Source organism: Melanostigma gelatinosum (genome assembly GCF_949748355.1).
Source record: "Melanostigma gelatinosum genome assembly, chromosome: 4".
NCBI lineage: Eukaryota > Metazoa > Chordata > Actinopteri > Perciformes > Zoarcidae > Melanostigma > Melanostigma gelatinosum.
In genome coordinates, this window is record NC_136637.1 from 5,110,891 (window position 1) to 5,128,875 (window position 17,985).

Here is a 17,985-nt window from a genome sequence, read left to right on the forward strand (position 1 = left end):
TTATTGTATTTGTCCGCACAGTGACTTTATCTGTCTGCAGTTATTGTATTTGTCCGCACAGTGACTTTATCTGTCTGCAGTTATTTTATTTGTCCGCACAGTGACTTTATCTGACTGTAGTTATTGTATTTGTCCGCACAGTGACTTTATCTGACTGTAGTTATTGTATTTGTCCGCACAGTGACTTTATCTGTCTGCAGTTATTGTATTTGTCCGTACAGTGACTTTATCTGACTGCAGTTATTGTATTTGTCCGTACAGTGACTTTATCTGTCTGCAGTTATTGTATTTGTCCGCACAGTGACTTTATCTGTCTGCAGTTATTGTATTTGTCCGTACAGTGACTTTATCTGACTGCAGTTATTGTATTTGTCCGCACAGTGACTTTATCTGTCTGCAGTTATTTTGTTTGTCCGTACAGTGACTTTATCTGTCTGCAGTTATTGTATTTGTCCGCACAGTGACTTTATCTGACTGCAGTTATTGTATTTGTCCGTACAGTGACTTTATCTGACTGCAGTTATTGTATTTGTCCGTACAGTGACTTTATCTGTCTGCAGTTATTTTATTTGTCCGTACAGTGACTTTATCTGACTGCAGTTATTGTATTTCTCCGTACAGTGACTTTATCTGTCTGCAGTTATTGTATTTGTCCGTACAGTGACTTTATCTGTCTGCAGTTATTGTATTTGTCCGTACAGTGACTTTATCTGTCTGCAGTTATTTTATTTGTCCGTACAGTGACTTTATCTGTCTGCAGTTATTGTATTTGTCCGTACAGTGACTTTATCTGTCTGCAGTTATTGTATTTGTCCGTACAGTGACTTTATCTGTCTGCAGTTATTTTATTTGTCCGTACAGTGACTTTATCTGACTGCAGTTATTTTATCTGTCCGTACAGTGACTTTATCTGTCTGCAGTTATTTTATTTGTCCGTACAGTGACTTTATCTGACTGCAGTTATTTTATTTGTCCGTACAGTGACTTTATCTGTCTGCAGTTATTTTATTTGTCCGTACAGTGACTTTATCTGTCTGCAGTGACTTTATTTGTCCGTACAGTGACTTTATCTGTCTGCAGTTATTTTATTTGTCCGTACAGTGACTTTATCTGTCTGCAGTTATTTTATTTGTCCGTAGTGACTTCATTTGTCTGTACAGAGACTTCGTTTGTCAGTACAGTGATTTAATCTGTCCGTTCAGGAATTTTATCTGTCCGTTCAGGAATTTTATCTGTCCGTACAGTCAGTACAGTGATTTTATCTGTCCACACAGTGACTTTATTCATCAGTCCAGTGACTTTATCTGTCCACACTGTGACATTATCTATCCTTACAGTGGCTTTCCATAAAGAGGGTTTATCTGTCCATACCGTGGTTTTTTCATAGTGAGGACATGCAGGTTCACAGGTCTCCCTCCAGAACTGCAACAAAACACTGCAGAGAAAGTTTCCGCTGAACTCCTGCTGCTCTAATCACATCCTCAGCCTGTCAAACTGGAGGAGCACACTTCGCATGAACATGTGTGTTTTACGAGTGTTTTACAGAAGAAGCCTTATGGCTTCTTCTGTAAAAAACAGAATGAAAGTAAGGAAATTCCCTATTTTTCCTCTAGTTTGTGATTTTTTTTTGTGTCAAGACCTGTTCGAGGCATGTGTTGGCACGAGAGAGCAACAGCCATAAGTGTGAAAGCTGGTTGGCACCTACCTCCAAGTTGTTGGAGCTTCTCTGTTCGTCTTCTTCACCTCCTGCACACGCTCAGAGGAAGAGGAATGCTGTCACATACACTTCACGCTTTGCCAGCACCCCCTCCCCTCTATTCCACAGCTCACCGTCACCCCAAGACGTCTGGCATCCAACAACACAGAGAAATAGAGAGAGAGAGACAGAGAGAGGGAGGGGGTAAAGTGTGAGATAGGGAGAACAAAGGGCGAGCAAGTTTCCTCAGCCTGTCCTCAAGCCAAAAACCAGAGCGAGAGAGCAAGAGAGAGAGAGAGAGAGAGAGAGAGCGACATAGAGAGAGAGCAGACAGGAAATGTGCTGAGAGGTTTCCAGGACTTTTATTTTTACAGCCCCCAGCCTCACTGCCTCCAACGCTCTGTCTGTCTTTGTTTCTTTCTCTGTGACGCAGATACATGTGAAAATCCACCGTTTGCTCTCGTTTTCGACCTACATCAAAGAGTGTTCAAAGCAGGCCCCATCGCCTGAATACCGCAGCTAGGAATAAACCCATCGGACCAGAACTACCTGATGACCTCATGTGATTGAGAAGTTCCCGTTTGCCATTGTGCCATTGTGTAAACACGATGACAAACAGGGACTGTGTGATCAGATTCACTGAAATAAAAAACAAGAGATCCCATGAGTTGAAGTTGACAGAACTGAGCTTTAAAAAGACATGTTCTTCAACCCAGATGTCACTCTCATATTTTCATCCGACATATTTCCACCTCAGGTTACCACCTTACTGTTAACCTGTTTACATTTCTGACAGTGTGTGCATTTAGTTTTTGCACCTTATTGATAATCTTTGTTGTTTATATTTTGTATTATTTGCACACTTTACTCTTTACTTCCCGAGGGATAAAAAACAAAGTTGTATCTGATCTGACTGTCAGTGACAATAAGTGGGGGAAGATCTACAATGATACATCATAATTTCTGTCAAGATATATTTTGTATTAATAATCTGCAAAGTAACTAAAGCTGTGAGACAAAGGTATATGAGTAAAAGGTTCAATATTACATTTAGAGATTGGTCGAGTTGAATCTTAAAGAGGCATGAAAAGAAAAAGACTCGGGTCAAGTAAAAGGACATTACATTACATTACAGTCATTTAGCAGACGCTTTTATCCAAAGCGACTTACAATAAGTGAAGTCAACATCGGTTTTCAAGAGAACTACTAGTCACCAGAAGTCATAAGTGCATCTCCTTTCTTCAAACAAGCATCTAAGAGCATATACTAGAGCCAATGTACAGTGCAGAAACAAACGAATGCAATAAGTGCCACAAACTAATATGATACAATAGATATATAAGTAAGTGCTACGAGGAAGGCTAAGGGTAGGCCTTCTTGAAGAGGTGAGTTTTCAGCCTGCGCCGAAAGCTGGGCAGCGACTCTGCCGTCCTGACGTCAGTGGGGAGTTCATTCCACCACTGAGGGGCCAGGACAGAAAACAGCCGCTACCGGGTCGATCGGCCGCAGGGACCTCTGAGCGATGGGGCAACCAGTCGCCCCGAGGTAGCAGAGCGAAGTGGTCGGGCGGGGGTGTAGGGCTTGACCATGGCCTGGAGATAGGAAGGAGCTGTTCCTTTCACTGCCCTGTAGGCTAGCACCAGAGTCTTAAACTGGATGCTCTTACAGGGAGCCAGTGTAGAGAACGGAGAAGGGAAGTTGTGTGGGATAACTTGGGGCGATTGAACACCAGGCGAGCTGCATCTTTCTGGACAAGCTTCAGAGGTCTGATGGCCGATGCCGGGGCTCCAGCAAGTAGAGAGTTGCAGTAGTCCAGGTGGGAGATGACAAGAAAATGCAGCTTCCATTAACTCCATATTGTTGGTGCGTGAAACCCTCACGGACTTAAATCAGGAGACCTCTTGTTTTTGTCACAATGCTGTTGTTGCTGTTGTAGTCTGTTGCCCTCATAGAACCCGGCTTAACACACACAAACACAGGTCACCCCCTCCACTGAGCTGCAGCTCAAGTGAGTGAAAGAAACAGAGCACACACACACCAGCACACACACACACACACACACCAGTGGATAGCTTTTGCAGGTGACGTAGCAAAAACAAATCCTGTTCAATGGAAGAACCAGCAGTAAAAGAAGAAACTAATTCTGATTATTCAGAACAAACAAAAAGAAAACATCTCAGCACGGTCTTAACATCCTCAATAAAAATGTTTTTTTATCAGAGGGTAAACACCAAGTTAGATTTAGATATTTCTGGTGAATTCTGTCCTGGTGGTTGCATTAGAGCAGGGATTCCCAAAGTGGGGTGCGCGCACCCCCAGGGGTGCGCGAGCTGCCTCTAGGGGGTGCGCGAGAGGAAAAGTGTAATGGCGGTCTGATGGTGTAATAATATTAAATATAAAAAATAAAATGTAATTTTAATTTAAAAACTGTCAGGTGGGACATCTGATGCTATCAGTCGTAAAAGAGGAGAGGGACAGAGAGAGAGAGAGGAATCGGAGGCGAGGGGAATGGAGAGGTGTGTTGGGGAGAGACCGGGAGAAGAAATCGAGCCAGAGTCAGAGGAAGATGAGACGGAGGAGACCGAAAAGGAGGAAGGGATAGCGCAGACAAATCGGGAGCACATCGGCCCATCGCGGAGTCAAGGTGAAAAAAGAGGAAACGAGAGTGAGCATCAGACTGGGAAAAAAAAGAGGAAATATGATGAAAAGTATCTGTGTCTGGGCTTCACTTGGATTGGCAATGCAGATTGCCCAAAGCCACAGTGCGTGGTGTGCAGTGAGGTTCTGGCTAACAGTCTGAAGCTCTTATTTACGTCGCCACCTGAACACCAAGCATGCCAGTGCAAGTCAAAAGCCCCTTACATTGTTTATATCGAAATTGGAGGAGTTACAAAACAGCCAAAAACAACTGGAGTCTCATTCATGTGTTGGGTCTATAAATGACGCACTACGGGCTTCATATCTGGTTACAGAATAGCGAGAAAGGGGCTACCGCACACAATCGCCGAAGACGTGAGCTTGCCAGCTGCCAGAGAGATGGTGGAATGTATGATTGGGGAGAAAGAAGCAAAAAAGTTGGATATGATCCCGGTGTCCAACAACACTGTGTCGCGCCGCATCGATGCTTTGTCCGAAGACATCCTGGCTACATTAGTCGGTCATTAATTGTAAATTAAATGTGATAATCTGCCTCTGAGCCTGTGCGTGTGTGCTCGCATCCGTATTGCTCTTTAAAAGTGACGCCTTGTGTCACTGAAAGTTATTGAAACTTTGTTGTAGTGTTTCAGGGCGTTTTCACACCTTCAGTTCGTTTGCTTTGTTGCAGTTGCTCCTTTGTTTGGTTTGTGTTCACACTGCAACATTTAACAGCGGACTAAATCTTGTAAACAAATGCAAACTGTTCTCTCATTGGTCCGATTCTTATGTGGCTATGAAGGCTTAAAAGGCTCTGTTGCTTCTTTTTTTTTTTTTTAAGGGGGGGGGGGGGGGGGGTGCGCGAACCCGGTCGGGATGTAGAAGGGGGTGCGCGGCCTAAAAAGTTTGGGAACCGCTGCATTAGAGGAAAGGTCAGGGGTCACAAAGTTTTGAGAAAACTGGTATGTCGTTTGATTTGAACGTCTTCCCTTCTGCTGCTCTGTGGAGAGTATTTTTGTTTCCTCTGAGCAGTGTGCTGGCAGCACTCAGAGTGTTTCAACACATGTTGTCCATGGAGGGTCTGATGATCGCTGGGAAATCCATCCAGGAGGAAAGCAAATCTGCTGGATGGAACAACACTGATCAGGCTGTTCTGTCTTGGTGGAATATAAAGAAGTGCAAATGCTCAAGTACTGTGTTTAAGTGCAAATTCAAGGTACTTGTACATTACGTGAGCATTTCAATATTATGCAACTTTATACTTTTACCTGCTACACCTCAGAGAAGAAATATTGTTACTTTTCAAATTACAGCTTTTCATCCACTTCCTGTCCGGTGGAAACCACATATCTCCAGATGTGTGTGTTGATGTTGAATGTTTTTGATGAAAGAGAAAGACTAAATGTTCTTTTATCTACTGAGAAAACTCTCCTTCTCCATAAGCCAAATACTCTTTAAAACATCTCTTGCATCAGGAGGAAAATCAAATGCATCGTCACAAAGCTGAAAGCAGCTGGCAGCTGTTTCTCTTTGTAGAGATATGAGGTTTTCACAGGACGCCACAAACATATGATGATCTGATAGAATATGATGCATTGCTGTAGCTTACACCAGTCAACAGGATATAAAGGCGTTACAAACATCTACAGCACAAAAATCCAACATTAATGCAGCAGTAATATTAATCCAGAAACATCATATATAATATTAAAACACAGTGGCGGCTGGTGTAAAATGTTCGAGGTAGGGCCATCCTATCAATTTCAGGAAACATCCCAGTATGATTTAATGCAAATAATTAAAGTATCAAACACGCATTATTACTTTGCAGTTAAATATTTAACATTTATTCCAACACGAAAAAAAGCAGTAAATAACACTTATATAATATAATATAACATGTGTATTTATTGAGATGCCCCTATGGGCCTTGTTATAGGAGGTAAAGATCAGGAGAAGTAAACATGAAGTGTAATTATGAATACTGATGTTAAATTAAGCTATGATGAGTTTTCACTGTTAATTTAACATCTCTATTACATGTTGATGCCTCCATGACCAAGTTAAGCAGATGAGACTGAGGCTATGTAGAAGAAAAGATGTTCACTTTGTCTAATATGTAGCTTGACAGAGTTCTCCATGTGTGTCCTGGTGTTCTCATGTTTCCTTACCTCCTCATCCCTCACTCCCTACCCTGGTGTTCTCATGTTTCCTTACCTCCTCATCCCTCACTCCCGTAACTGTCCGTGCTGGATCTGTCCCCGTTGTTTTAAAAAGCTAAATAAGTTATTAGCATGACGTCATCCAGCTAGCCAAACCTGTCTGGTGTACAGCTAGTACAGAAGCTTTGCATGTACTGCTTCCCTTTCCCGCAAGTCTGCTGTCTGATTGTGAGGTCAGGCTGATCTGATATCAGCTCTTTGGCTGCAGAATCTCCACCAAAGTTCTCCTCTCAAACGGGTCTTGGAGGAGGAGAGGTCACGCTGTTGCGGGCGCGGGCGCCTGTAGAGACTTCTCCTGACGAGAATGCGCAGCTAGGGGGGCAAAATATTTTTGGCCCCACACTGAATCTATTTGAGGGCGCTGATTGGCTAAATTGTATGTCACTCATTTATATCTTCAATCAGCAATTGGCTAAACTGCTTCATAGACCCGCCTCTTTTGGGCAAAAAACGATTTTGCCCCCCTAGCTGCGCGTTCTCAGAGTATCGTGCACACAGGCGGAGAGCACGAGCAGACGAGCACACAGGCGGAGAGGACGAGCAGGAAAAGCATATATTTTGCGCAGATATCACATTTTACACATATTACTGGGTACATTCCACAGTTCAAAAACACAAATATTGACAATTTGTATAATTTTTTTCTTTTGTGTGTGGCTCAAGGTGGGGCCATGCCCCATTGCCCTCTATTGACCAGCCGCCACTGTTAAAACACTTGTGCAGGTCTTTAACTTGGAGTGGAGCAGTGGTGGGCCGTCAGGGCCTGCAAAGCCTTCTCTGCTGGCCTAAACAGAATCACAAAGCTATCTATTTTATAATTGAATCATTTTTCTTAAATACACTACATGTATTATAATTTATACAAATATTGTTCCCATTATCTTATTTTCTCATTGCACAGCTACTGTCTTCCTCAGTTGCTCTGCTTCCAGTGCAGCTTGTTTTAAGTAGAGCTTTTATCCAATCAGATTTCAACTCTGTGTCTCTAGGTAAGAACAGAGGCAGAGGCCTGCACACTCTCACCTGCAACCAGTGCAGATTAAAGTAAATGGAGACGATATTGTTGATTGTCATTGTGTTCAACCAATCAGATCTTTAGTTTGACATGTTGGCCGTATTCTTTGACGTATCAGAGCCTGCGAGCCGGCCTATAATGATGTCAGCATTACATGCCGCTCAGTGTCCATGTGCAGCTCTGAAACTTTTTAAGCTTAACTTTTAAATAAATAATAGCTGTGGTGCCATAATGTGGTTATAAGGTGGTATTTCAGCTGCAGGACAGCAGTGAAGGCCCAGGTATAAAATGCACGGCCCGTATTCAATTCAATTTGGTATTCGTACTTTTACTTCAGTAAAGGATCTAAATACTCCTTCCACCTAAATAACGACGTAATAACTGTAGGAATGTCCGTCTCTCTCAGCTGATTGGACGAAGTCATAGAGCTGTCACTCTTTGTCATGTCAGCAGAGCGTGTGTTTGTTTCCTTATTTTCTGCCTCGATCCAACTGTTGCAGTCAGTTACGCCTCTGATCTCGGCTGAGTGAAGAGAAATGGATAATTAATGTAGAATCAGTGACACGTTCTTTTAAATGAACCCCCCCGCTTCTTTCCTCCAGCCCGGCACTCATCCACACTATTAAATCCTTTCCACTTCACGGTTTTAAACGCTTGCTGTCCCAATAGTAGAACAAACACTGACCCCATTGAAACTGCTTTAAGAAAGCATGAATCATCTCGTACTCTATTTGCACACAGCCTTTTGTTGTCTGTCACTTTGCAGCCTAAAGGTGCGTTCACGCCATTTACTTGCGCCACAAATTATTTGCGCGAGTAAATTACAAACAAAGTCTAAGCACAGACGCGATGAGACTGTATTGACACGAATTTGCCAAACGCGTGAGTTAAAATTCTTCAACTCCAGCGGAAAAATTGCGTGACACTGCGGCGCGATAGCCTATCAGCGTTGAGATGATCCCCCTGTCATCAGTGACGTCCTGCCGTTGTTGAATCAGGAAACAAATACTGTGGCTGTCTGTGTTCACCCAGAGCTCTACGATACCTCATATCAATAGAGACCGGACCAAATTATGTGTATAAATGTATGTGTGTAAACCTAATGGTACAAACGATGAAAAAGACGCTGCCGTATTTAAGCCGAGATGAAGTTATTTTGAGTGTTGTTGGAGCTGCTACAATGTTAGCTTGGAATAGCACCGATCGATCCGAGCTGCATTGAGAAAACAAGTGATTTTAAAAGTGATTTGCTTGTCGTCTTGAGGAGAGAACTAACAAAACATGAATTCAAACTTTTTACAAATCGGCATCAGTATGTAGTTATTTCGGCATCCCTTTTTTGTCCGTTTATTGCAGGTTAATCACAGCAAAATCTGTTATTTTGTGTTCATACAGCTACAGTAAACAGCCGACGTGTGGCTTGCTAGAGACAGTGAATACACCTCGGTAAAATCTACGGAGCTCCTCTGAACTATGTTATGAACCCAGACAAGACGGCGTTTAGTTTCTCGGTATATCTGGGACTTCGACAACAAGTGCTAAGCAGAAATAAAGGTTGATGACTGTAATTGGTGATGCAACATAGACTAACGCGGTGTGAACGCACAGCTGTAGATGACGCTGAGAAGCTAGCAAGAGGTTCCTAGAGGTAAACAAAATGTATCCAACTGAAAAACCCGGCCCAGTGTTGCCAACTTTTTTTCAATGAAAGTAGCTATCATAACCAGCTCCAAAAGTTGTTAAGTCAAGCAAGAAAGTCGCCAAAGCAGCTACACTGACAGCCTGTCCCTTCAGTCCTCCCTCCGAAGCCACTCCCCCTAAATTATCATTTCGAACACAAACAACCTACATGGCTAATGTTAGTACTCACAACTGTTTAGCTAGCAGCTTGTGGAAAGCTCCTACAACAAGCGACGAGTGCACGAAGAGAATAGGCACAGGAGGTAGACCGGCAGGTAGTCGGTCCAATCATTACATTTGAAATGATGGGAGGGGCTTATTACAGTCCTGGGACAGCCACGGATACCGCAGTTCTTTTCTCTTTTGTTGTGAGAGCATTTGATTCATTGATTGCCGTCAGGATGTAATTGGAAGAATTTTAACCAAAATATAGAAAATATTTTCTTTACACAATTATACTAAGGCGGATGTTATTGATGTGCGTCACTTTAAATGTTACTGCTGCTTTTTAGAAAGGTTTTCCAGTGCACCGGCAAGAAACGAAGCATTGAAGCACCCTTCCTTCACATTTAGGGAACTCATCCAGCTCTTATGGCTACCACTTCCAGGTCATTTCACTCAGTTAGGAACCTTCCCTTTTCAAAAAAGACAATTTGTGTTTTGCACACTATTTGCTTTAATCTTTTGATTCCCTGTAAAATCATATGCAAACACTTGTTTTATACAGATATATAGATTTTATTGTCCCCAAAATGTAAAATTGTTTCCACAGAGCCTCCAAAATATACAATATATACATACAAGAACATACATTCTATACTTGAAAAGCAGTAAAATGCAAACCGTATTGTAGAAACTATTAAAAATCATAAGAAATTACAAAATTAAACAAGAAAGAAAGATAAAAAAAACCTCCACAGCTCTGTGCTGCTACCACGGCAGAGAGAGGTCAGATAAAGAAAGTTGTGCCGAAGTTGAGGCGCGTCGGTCACACCGGATTTAGGTTGACTCGGTGGCTTCTGCGCCAGAAACGTCTCTGCAGCTCTGACTGACTTCCAGCCGACGGTCCGGCGCTCTCTGATCACTTCTGACTGTTACCCTTTGCGTGGTGACTTTAGACTCTGCCACGGCGTTTGGCCCCCTGCCCACCTCCTCCTCGGTCCCCCCCCGGGGGCCCCCCTGTCAGAACCGACGCCGTGACTCCTCCACCGCCTGAAATTAATTTCCCTTCCTCGCTGACCCATGATTAAATCCTGGAAGAGTCTGCGCTGATGAGCGGAGGCAGGAAAGAAAACAGGAAGAGGAATCCTCTTTTGGACTTTGTTGGCCACGAACTTGGAGAACACTTTGTCCTCGCGTCGACGGAGCGCCGGATTTTCTGGGTGTTGAATTCGCAGTGGTGGAGCTGGAGACTGCAGGCCTTCGCTCTGCTGGCGGCCGACGCCTTCTGACAAGTCTGTTGGCCGAGAAAGTGAGGTTCGGTCCGCGCTGCTTTGAAAAAGGCAGCTCTCTAATTATCAGGTACCCTTCCAGTGGAAGCTGAGAGATTCTGCAGAGCCACGAATAAAGTGAGAGATTAAAGCGGCAACGTCCACTGAAGCCTCTCCAGCGGCTCCGTGTTGGCAGCGGCATCAGAGCGGCGGGCCGCTGCCAGCCTCGTGGCACCCGTTCAGCTCGGTGGCACCGGCCAATGAAGATTCAGAGCCCCCCCCACTACTTCCCCTCACACAGCCAGCGAGAGGAGGACATCTTTATTAAGAGATTCACAGAGAATCATTGAATATTTTCCTTATATATTAGCAAAGGGTCAATTAGGGCTGCAGCTACGAGGTCATCCCTATGTTCTTCATATGAACTTACATTGGAAGAGATCGATAATGGCTATCTTCACAGTTTAAAAGCAGTTTGAATGGTAAAAAGTATTAAAGTGTCTTTAATGAGTCATATTAGAAGGATATTAAGCTTTGGAAGATTTTATTAATCTGACAAATACTGTGTTTTAGCAATTCAGTGATTATTAGTCATTATGCCTATAAAATATCAATAGAATAGTCAAAACTGTTGACCTCAATTTGATAGAGCCTTCTTCAATATCTCATGTATGTCTTGTGAAACCCAGATATTCTGTTTACCATATTATGTGACAAAGACAAGCGGCAAATCCTCAAAGCTGGAACCAGCAAATGTTTCAAATTTTCTGCTGTGACTCAAATGACTGTTCCACCTTGAACAGTTAAATTCTTAACTTCTCGTTAACTGGCAGTGGTGCTCCAAAGTTGCTGCTTGACCAAACTATTTTCTGGTTGGTACAAAACAATCAAATACATTGATTTCTTTTATACTGGCTGCAAGATAGAGTACATGATAACACTTACTACAAAGTAGAGGTGAAACAGAGAGGCTATTTTGATAATCAATCAAGCAAAAATACTACTTTCTCCAAATGTTATATTCTGCTTTACTCTGTTCTATATCACAGTAAACTGAATATGTATCTTTGGCTTTTGGACTGATGGTCAGACAAAACAAGACACTTGAAGACAGGTCTTTCGTCTCGTGGAAGAGTTCGATGACATTTATTGACAACATTGATCAATACATGGAGTAAGTAATCCGCAGACTAATCGACAATTAAAACAACTGTTAGTTGCATCCCTGATAGGTAGTACGTGCTGTTTAGAGCGGTCACCTTTTCAAAAAAGTCAAATTCAACAAAATTCTAATGAGCATGTAACTTGTTTTGTTAGTGACGAGCTTAGTGTTGGGGTCTGACCATATGGCTTCAACATGTGCTGTGAACAAAGAGAATCAGGCCTTCCCTTTTGCAAGCAAAGCTTTCATCCTGATTGTGGTTTGATGAGAGCAAACCTCCTCTGAAGGAATTTCACATTAGGGTGTGAATTCCCCCCCCCCCCCCCCCCCAAAAACTATGGTTCCTGAAGTCACCTGAATGCACCGCTGCAATCTCATTGGCGGAGAGCCAAGACAGCACCAGGACCCCTGTGGTTCAGCCACTGTCCTATAAAACTGCCTGCAGTTCACACCTCATTGCTTTTCCCCTTCGACCTCCGTCGAGCTAGGGAGCACACAAACGCTCTCTTCGCCCCGGACCTCCGTCCCGGCTACAGAAGATTCAGCTTTCCCCCTCCAGCGTCACACGCTAGCGACGCTGGCCACGTGGAAGCAAAGGCCTTCTCCCCTCATCAAACCCTGTCAGGTCACGAGCCATTTCGCTGGACGAAACCGCCGTGTTCGATCCTGAGTAAGGCTCCCTTACCCCGCCGAGACGAATCCCTCCAACGAGACCCGTCTCCGCTTTCCCTTTTTGTGGGAGGCAGGAGGAAAGACAGGCAGGAGGAAAGACGACTAAGCCTCAATCCTCCACCGATGATTCCCAGTAAGACGCACGGACCACGTCGCGTCAAACCGAAGTTAAATCATCCTCCCTGCAGCGAGGATAGATCACGTCTGCGTTTCGCTCCAGAGCGAGCTCTCACGCCACGACGGCCCGAAGCCGGCTGCAAACACTTTTCCCTTGCCCCGAAGCATCTAAAAGTAAGGTTCATGGTATCTGGGCATAGCTTAGCTTAAATTAACTTAAGTTTAATTCAGGTCATTTCATTTATGTGTTGATATTCCCGTATTTTGTTGTGAGAAGTTACTGTCGCGCGATATCAAGGTATTGCGTCATCCATCGCGGACCCGAAGCCCCGCTTGTGTATTCAACTGCTGTAACTGTCTGCATTAGACCCGTCGCTACTGGTAGATTCAGAGTTTGTGTATTATTGCATGAGAGATGTGATAAGAAACATAAACGCTCATCTCACCGCAGCGATAGAGGTCTGTTTTATTTGGGATTATTTGATTTCATTTTGTTTTCTTGCTCTATTTCCTTGAATCGATTCTGTGAGTGAAGTGTGGGAATGCGACTATCGTGCACAAGTGTCGTCAGTTCACGAAGCGACAACGGCAGCTGGTGCAAGATACGATCTGCAACCCTCACACTCACTACGACGCGACGCCGCACACAGAAACTCTGATTTCTCTCTCTGCCCTTTTATTTCTCTTGGTTTTCCGTAACTTGCATACACATAGTCTGCCCCTGGGTAACCCCGTTGCCTATTGTCCCAACTCACGCGATGCATCGGCACACGTGATTACATACAGCTAACCCCCCCCCCCCCTCTGCCATTTTGTCTAAGTCACTCGACTACGCCATCTGGTGGTGGTTTAGCTGTAGTTCTTTAAGGCCCCTCCTCTTTTACACACGTGACTACACAGAGACTCCCCCTTTACACACGTGACTAAACAGAGACTCCCCCTCCGCCATCTTTGTAGTTTTCGACTGTAGTTTTAAGACCCCCCTTTCTTTTCACACACATAGACCCACACACACACACACATACTTACATACATACACCCTCACCCATTTTATTCATTTGTTTAGATATTAGGCATATCAAATTGTATGATAGTTTGTTGGTTGCAATATTAATTGATTTGATCATTTACTATTTTGATTTAATAAACTCTGTTATACTTCAAGGAGCAGTCATCTGTGATTACTTGTGCATATGTATGTAATGAAACTGTATGTAGTAGCCCTGTGTACGAACTTAACCCTTCACTGTCACTGAATGTGTAGTCGCACCCGACTATTGACATTATGAGTGACCACTAATTATGAGACTTAGTTTTATCGTTTGGTTATTGGTCCCTGTTCGCAGGGTGGTGCCCCGTTGTTATTAATAATCATTAATAATTGTTACATACATTAATAATTATATTGATGTCAAGAATTCAGTTTCTTAAATGCTGATAACCCAAACACGCTCCTTTACGTTCCCAACATTAGTTTACTAAAAGGTCAAAAGGTCAAGTAGTGAGTGTGAATGACAGTGAATTTGAAGAGCGCCCTCTGCTGGAGCACAAGGCAAACTACTACAAACACTGATGCAGTTTACGTCTGTAACTTTGTAAATGAGACAGGTCATTACAACGACACCTTATACATAAGACTTGTACAGGGACGACTGGTGTGTGTAGAGACAGGCTGACGGTGTGCAAGGGTCTGTTAGTCCAGACCATTAGTCCCATTAAAGAGTCATACTGGGGACCAGTGAAGGTACAGTTACACTGGGAAGCTGTCACCTTTAATAGCTCACAATCACTGACTAACTGAGTGACACCCTCCTCCTTCAATACCCCCCCCACCCCACACTCCATCCTTTCCGGGGGAGGCAGGGGTAGTGGGGGGGATCACACACACACAAACACACCTGCCTGAAGCCTGACCAGCAGTATCAGGTGAGGCCGGATTTAAGCAGGAATTAGACGACTGAATGGACGAGACAATGAGAGAAAAGAAGGGAGATGTGTTGTGTGTGTGTGTGGGGGGGGGGTTGTATCACCTCCTGAGGAAGACGGGGGGATGTTGGATGGGGGTCTGACCTTCCCCCGGCAGCAATGAGGAGGGCGGAGCTCATCCTCAGATTATGCAAATTGGCACCGCTTTGATGCAAAACAAGACGGACTGGCCACTAATGTTTCGCCAGTCGTGAAAGGGCGAGACTCCCTGGGAGAAATACCAGAAGAGAGAGAGAGAGAGAGAGAGGGGAAGAGGGAGGGAAGGAGCAGGGGAGTCTGGGTAATGAGTGGGGCTGGGCGGGCGGCTCCCCCAGCGTTATACATGATCATATTTCCACGTAATTAGTTGGTTTTTCCACATGAAATGAGGAAGCGGCTCGACGGAGCGTTCACTGCCGCGAGGACAGCCGGCCTCTCCTCGTCGTCCTCCTCCTGTTACCGAGTGATGACCTCTGACCTTTTCCTCGTACATCATCAACCCACCAACCCCACACAAACACACACACACACAACTCCCGTCATCAACCTAGCGAGGATGATGGAGTCCATTAATCTGATTAATATGTGTGTACGGGGGCTGTTAGCGAGAGATGGAGAGCTAACAGCGAGCTTCAGGGGCCTCCGAAGGGCCCTCGGCGGTCTGCTCTCAGTATCGCAAACACACGCAGAAGACACATGGCAGGATAACCTGGGCACACAACCAAACACACACATGATATCAAAGCGGTTTTAGGGTTTTGATAGCGTCATGTAGCTGAAGGCCCTTGAGAGACCTGCTGAGACCCACTGAGACGCCAAAAACTCTGGGTCTAATATCACTGCGGACCCTAAAGGCATCCCGCTGCACAATCATTACATTTTCACTGTGCAGGACCGCAGTTAAAGATTGGAGAATAAACACCAACATTCCTGTCCTTGAAGACTTAAACTTCTTAGTTGTTGCTAACGTTTTATAATCATCTAAGTTTGCAGCTGTTCATCATAAAAATCTGATGAGATGATCATCTAAGAAACTGACGCAATCAGAGATGGGTTTTTTCTGCCATCTTTAGGTCTTTCAATACATTTACTGGTGGTTTTTGCTTCTTTTTTTTCCACTTCACCACGAATGTAAACAGACACGTTTACAAGGTGCTGCTAAAACAAACAAAAGTGATGCCATGACAGAAAGTCAAAGACCTGACATTACTTCCTGTAAATATTCCTGAAACCTTTTGACACATCTTTAAAAAAAAAAAAGATAATAATTTAAAACCACAATCAGATGAAAAATGAAGACACATGCTCGTCATAATAGATTCTCTTACGGGTGTCTGTACCGGTGTGCATGTGGGAACCACAGAGGGGACAGAAAATAGTTAAATGTCTACATGATTAGATACTCTCTCTCCCCCATGAGGGAGCATCAGACTTACATCCTTCATCTTTTTCGGACCAATTTGAGAGTAGATTGATTCAAACACTGCTGGACAAAGCTGGGCTGCTGGTTTGCTACAACCTCGTTCTCTGTGGATTTGAAGACTGTAGACTAGATTCATCTCAGAAAGACGGAGCCCCCTGACAGAGTCTGCTGTCCACTGAGTTCATTTAGCGGCTATAATGGGTGTGGATCTGAGCCCCCAGAACCCTTAGGGGCCCCAAAGGTCCCAAGTTCAGTGTATGTTGGTATCAACTAAATGATGGGCCATTTGGAAAACGCTCAGGAGCCAAACTATTTGTATTCAAAAGCCTTCACCTTGTGTCGCCTTCTCGGAATGATTCCATCATCCGTCTCATGTCAATATCAGCCCAAACTCCTTCTGACATGGCATCTCCGTGCTCTCCATCTGTCCCCGGGGGTCCCGCTGAAACCCTGCCATCATGCGTGTTTGGAGGCGCCATGAGCCGAGGCTACTGGATGGACGGACGGATGGATGGATGGATGGACTGGAGGCTACAGGCTGGGCGAGGCGGAGCGACCGGGCTTGATGGCGTGCATCCCACGGAGCACGCTCAGTGAAGCAGCAGGCGAGCAGTAGCTTCCGATTAGCCCGTCGAGGCTGGAGAGGAGTTGGCTGCAGTCCGGACTTCATGCATCATCAGAGTCCTGAGTGTGTGTGTGTGTGTGTTTTCTATCTTTGGAGCTGGACTAAAGTCCACAGTGTTTCTTCTCTCATGTGTAACTACTGTGGTTCACCTCTGATCTGATTTGATGCATTTTGATTGATCCTATGTTGACTGAATATTAGATCAATGGCTGTGGTTGTCAGGAGGAAGCCCTGAGCCTCAGCTGATGCTTGATCAGAATATCTGCATGAGTATTAAGGAGACTTAAGAAAACCAAAAGCATTCGTGGTTTCAGCAAATGTTTCCGCAAAGGAAGACATTGCTTTAGGATGACAACGAGGCGATATCGAGGCATAGAGAAGAGGTCTGGGGGGGGGGGACTTCAGGTTTATTAGGTTCTCATGTGTCTTAATTTGTCTTTAATTGCTCTTATATCGTTCATTTTCTTACTTCTATTCTTTATAGTTGTATATACCTTTTATAATAATTATTATTATTACTATCATTATCCTTCTGGGGCTCAATAAAGGCTCATCTTATATTATCTTATCTTAAATACAAGAAATTCCCCTTAGTGTCTTAGTACATAAGAGCCATAATGAACAAAGTAAGAGAAACGAAAAAATATTAGCATACAATCTGTATTTATAGTAAAAAACATGTCAAATAATATAATATCTGCTTTAAAATGAAAAGAGCTACACAGTGTTTAAAATGAAGAGGATGTGCAAACTAATGACTTCAGCATGTGCAGTCAGTCACAGTATGAAGTGGGACAATTAGAGGACTGACTGACAGACATCTGCATATCTAGACTAGCATGGTATTATAGGAATATTATTATTAGGAGACTGTCAAGAAACATGACAACTTTTGTTGTTTTCTCAAATGCAGAAGAACTTCCTGTTTGTCTGACGGAAGTAGTGTCTGGCCTGGGTCTGTGTTGTTTTTGAGGGAAATAACGGTGACATTGTTTTTGGAGGATTCATTGACTAGAAGAGACGGAGGTGGATGGAAACTGTTACCATGCTAATTAACCTTAGGCTCCATTCACACCTTCCTTATTTGGTTTGATCTGTACCAAAATGATAGTGGTGAAACCTCCTCTGGACACGGTCCAGACCAAACAGCTGAACCTTGGCGGTCTCAAACTGAACCATGGTCCGGGTTCAGTTCTAGCATGGACACATTTTTTGGATGGTTCCTATTTTCAGATCAGTTACAGGAAGTTCTGGCAGGCTGTCTACAAAACAGGAACAAAGGTCAAAACAACAAAAGGAAATAGCACATGGGGACAGGAGGAGACCAAATGTTTTCAACACTTT

At 43.9% G+C, this 17,985-nt stretch overlaps 1 protein-coding gene across 1 annotated transcript in view; it reads right to left on the bottom strand.

The window, feature by feature from the left end:
• frem1b (Fras1 related extracellular matrix 1b) overlaps positions 1-1,821 on the bottom strand; it is a 53,295-nt gene extending 51,474 nt beyond the window's left edge. Inside the window, exon 1 of the mRNA XM_079266913.1 lies at positions 1,706-1,821. The gene's annotated coding sequence lies outside the window, so the exon portion shown is untranslated. The remainder of the gene's footprint in view (positions 1-1,705) is intronic.
• Between the last annotated feature and the right edge of the window lie 16,164 nt (positions 1,822-17,985).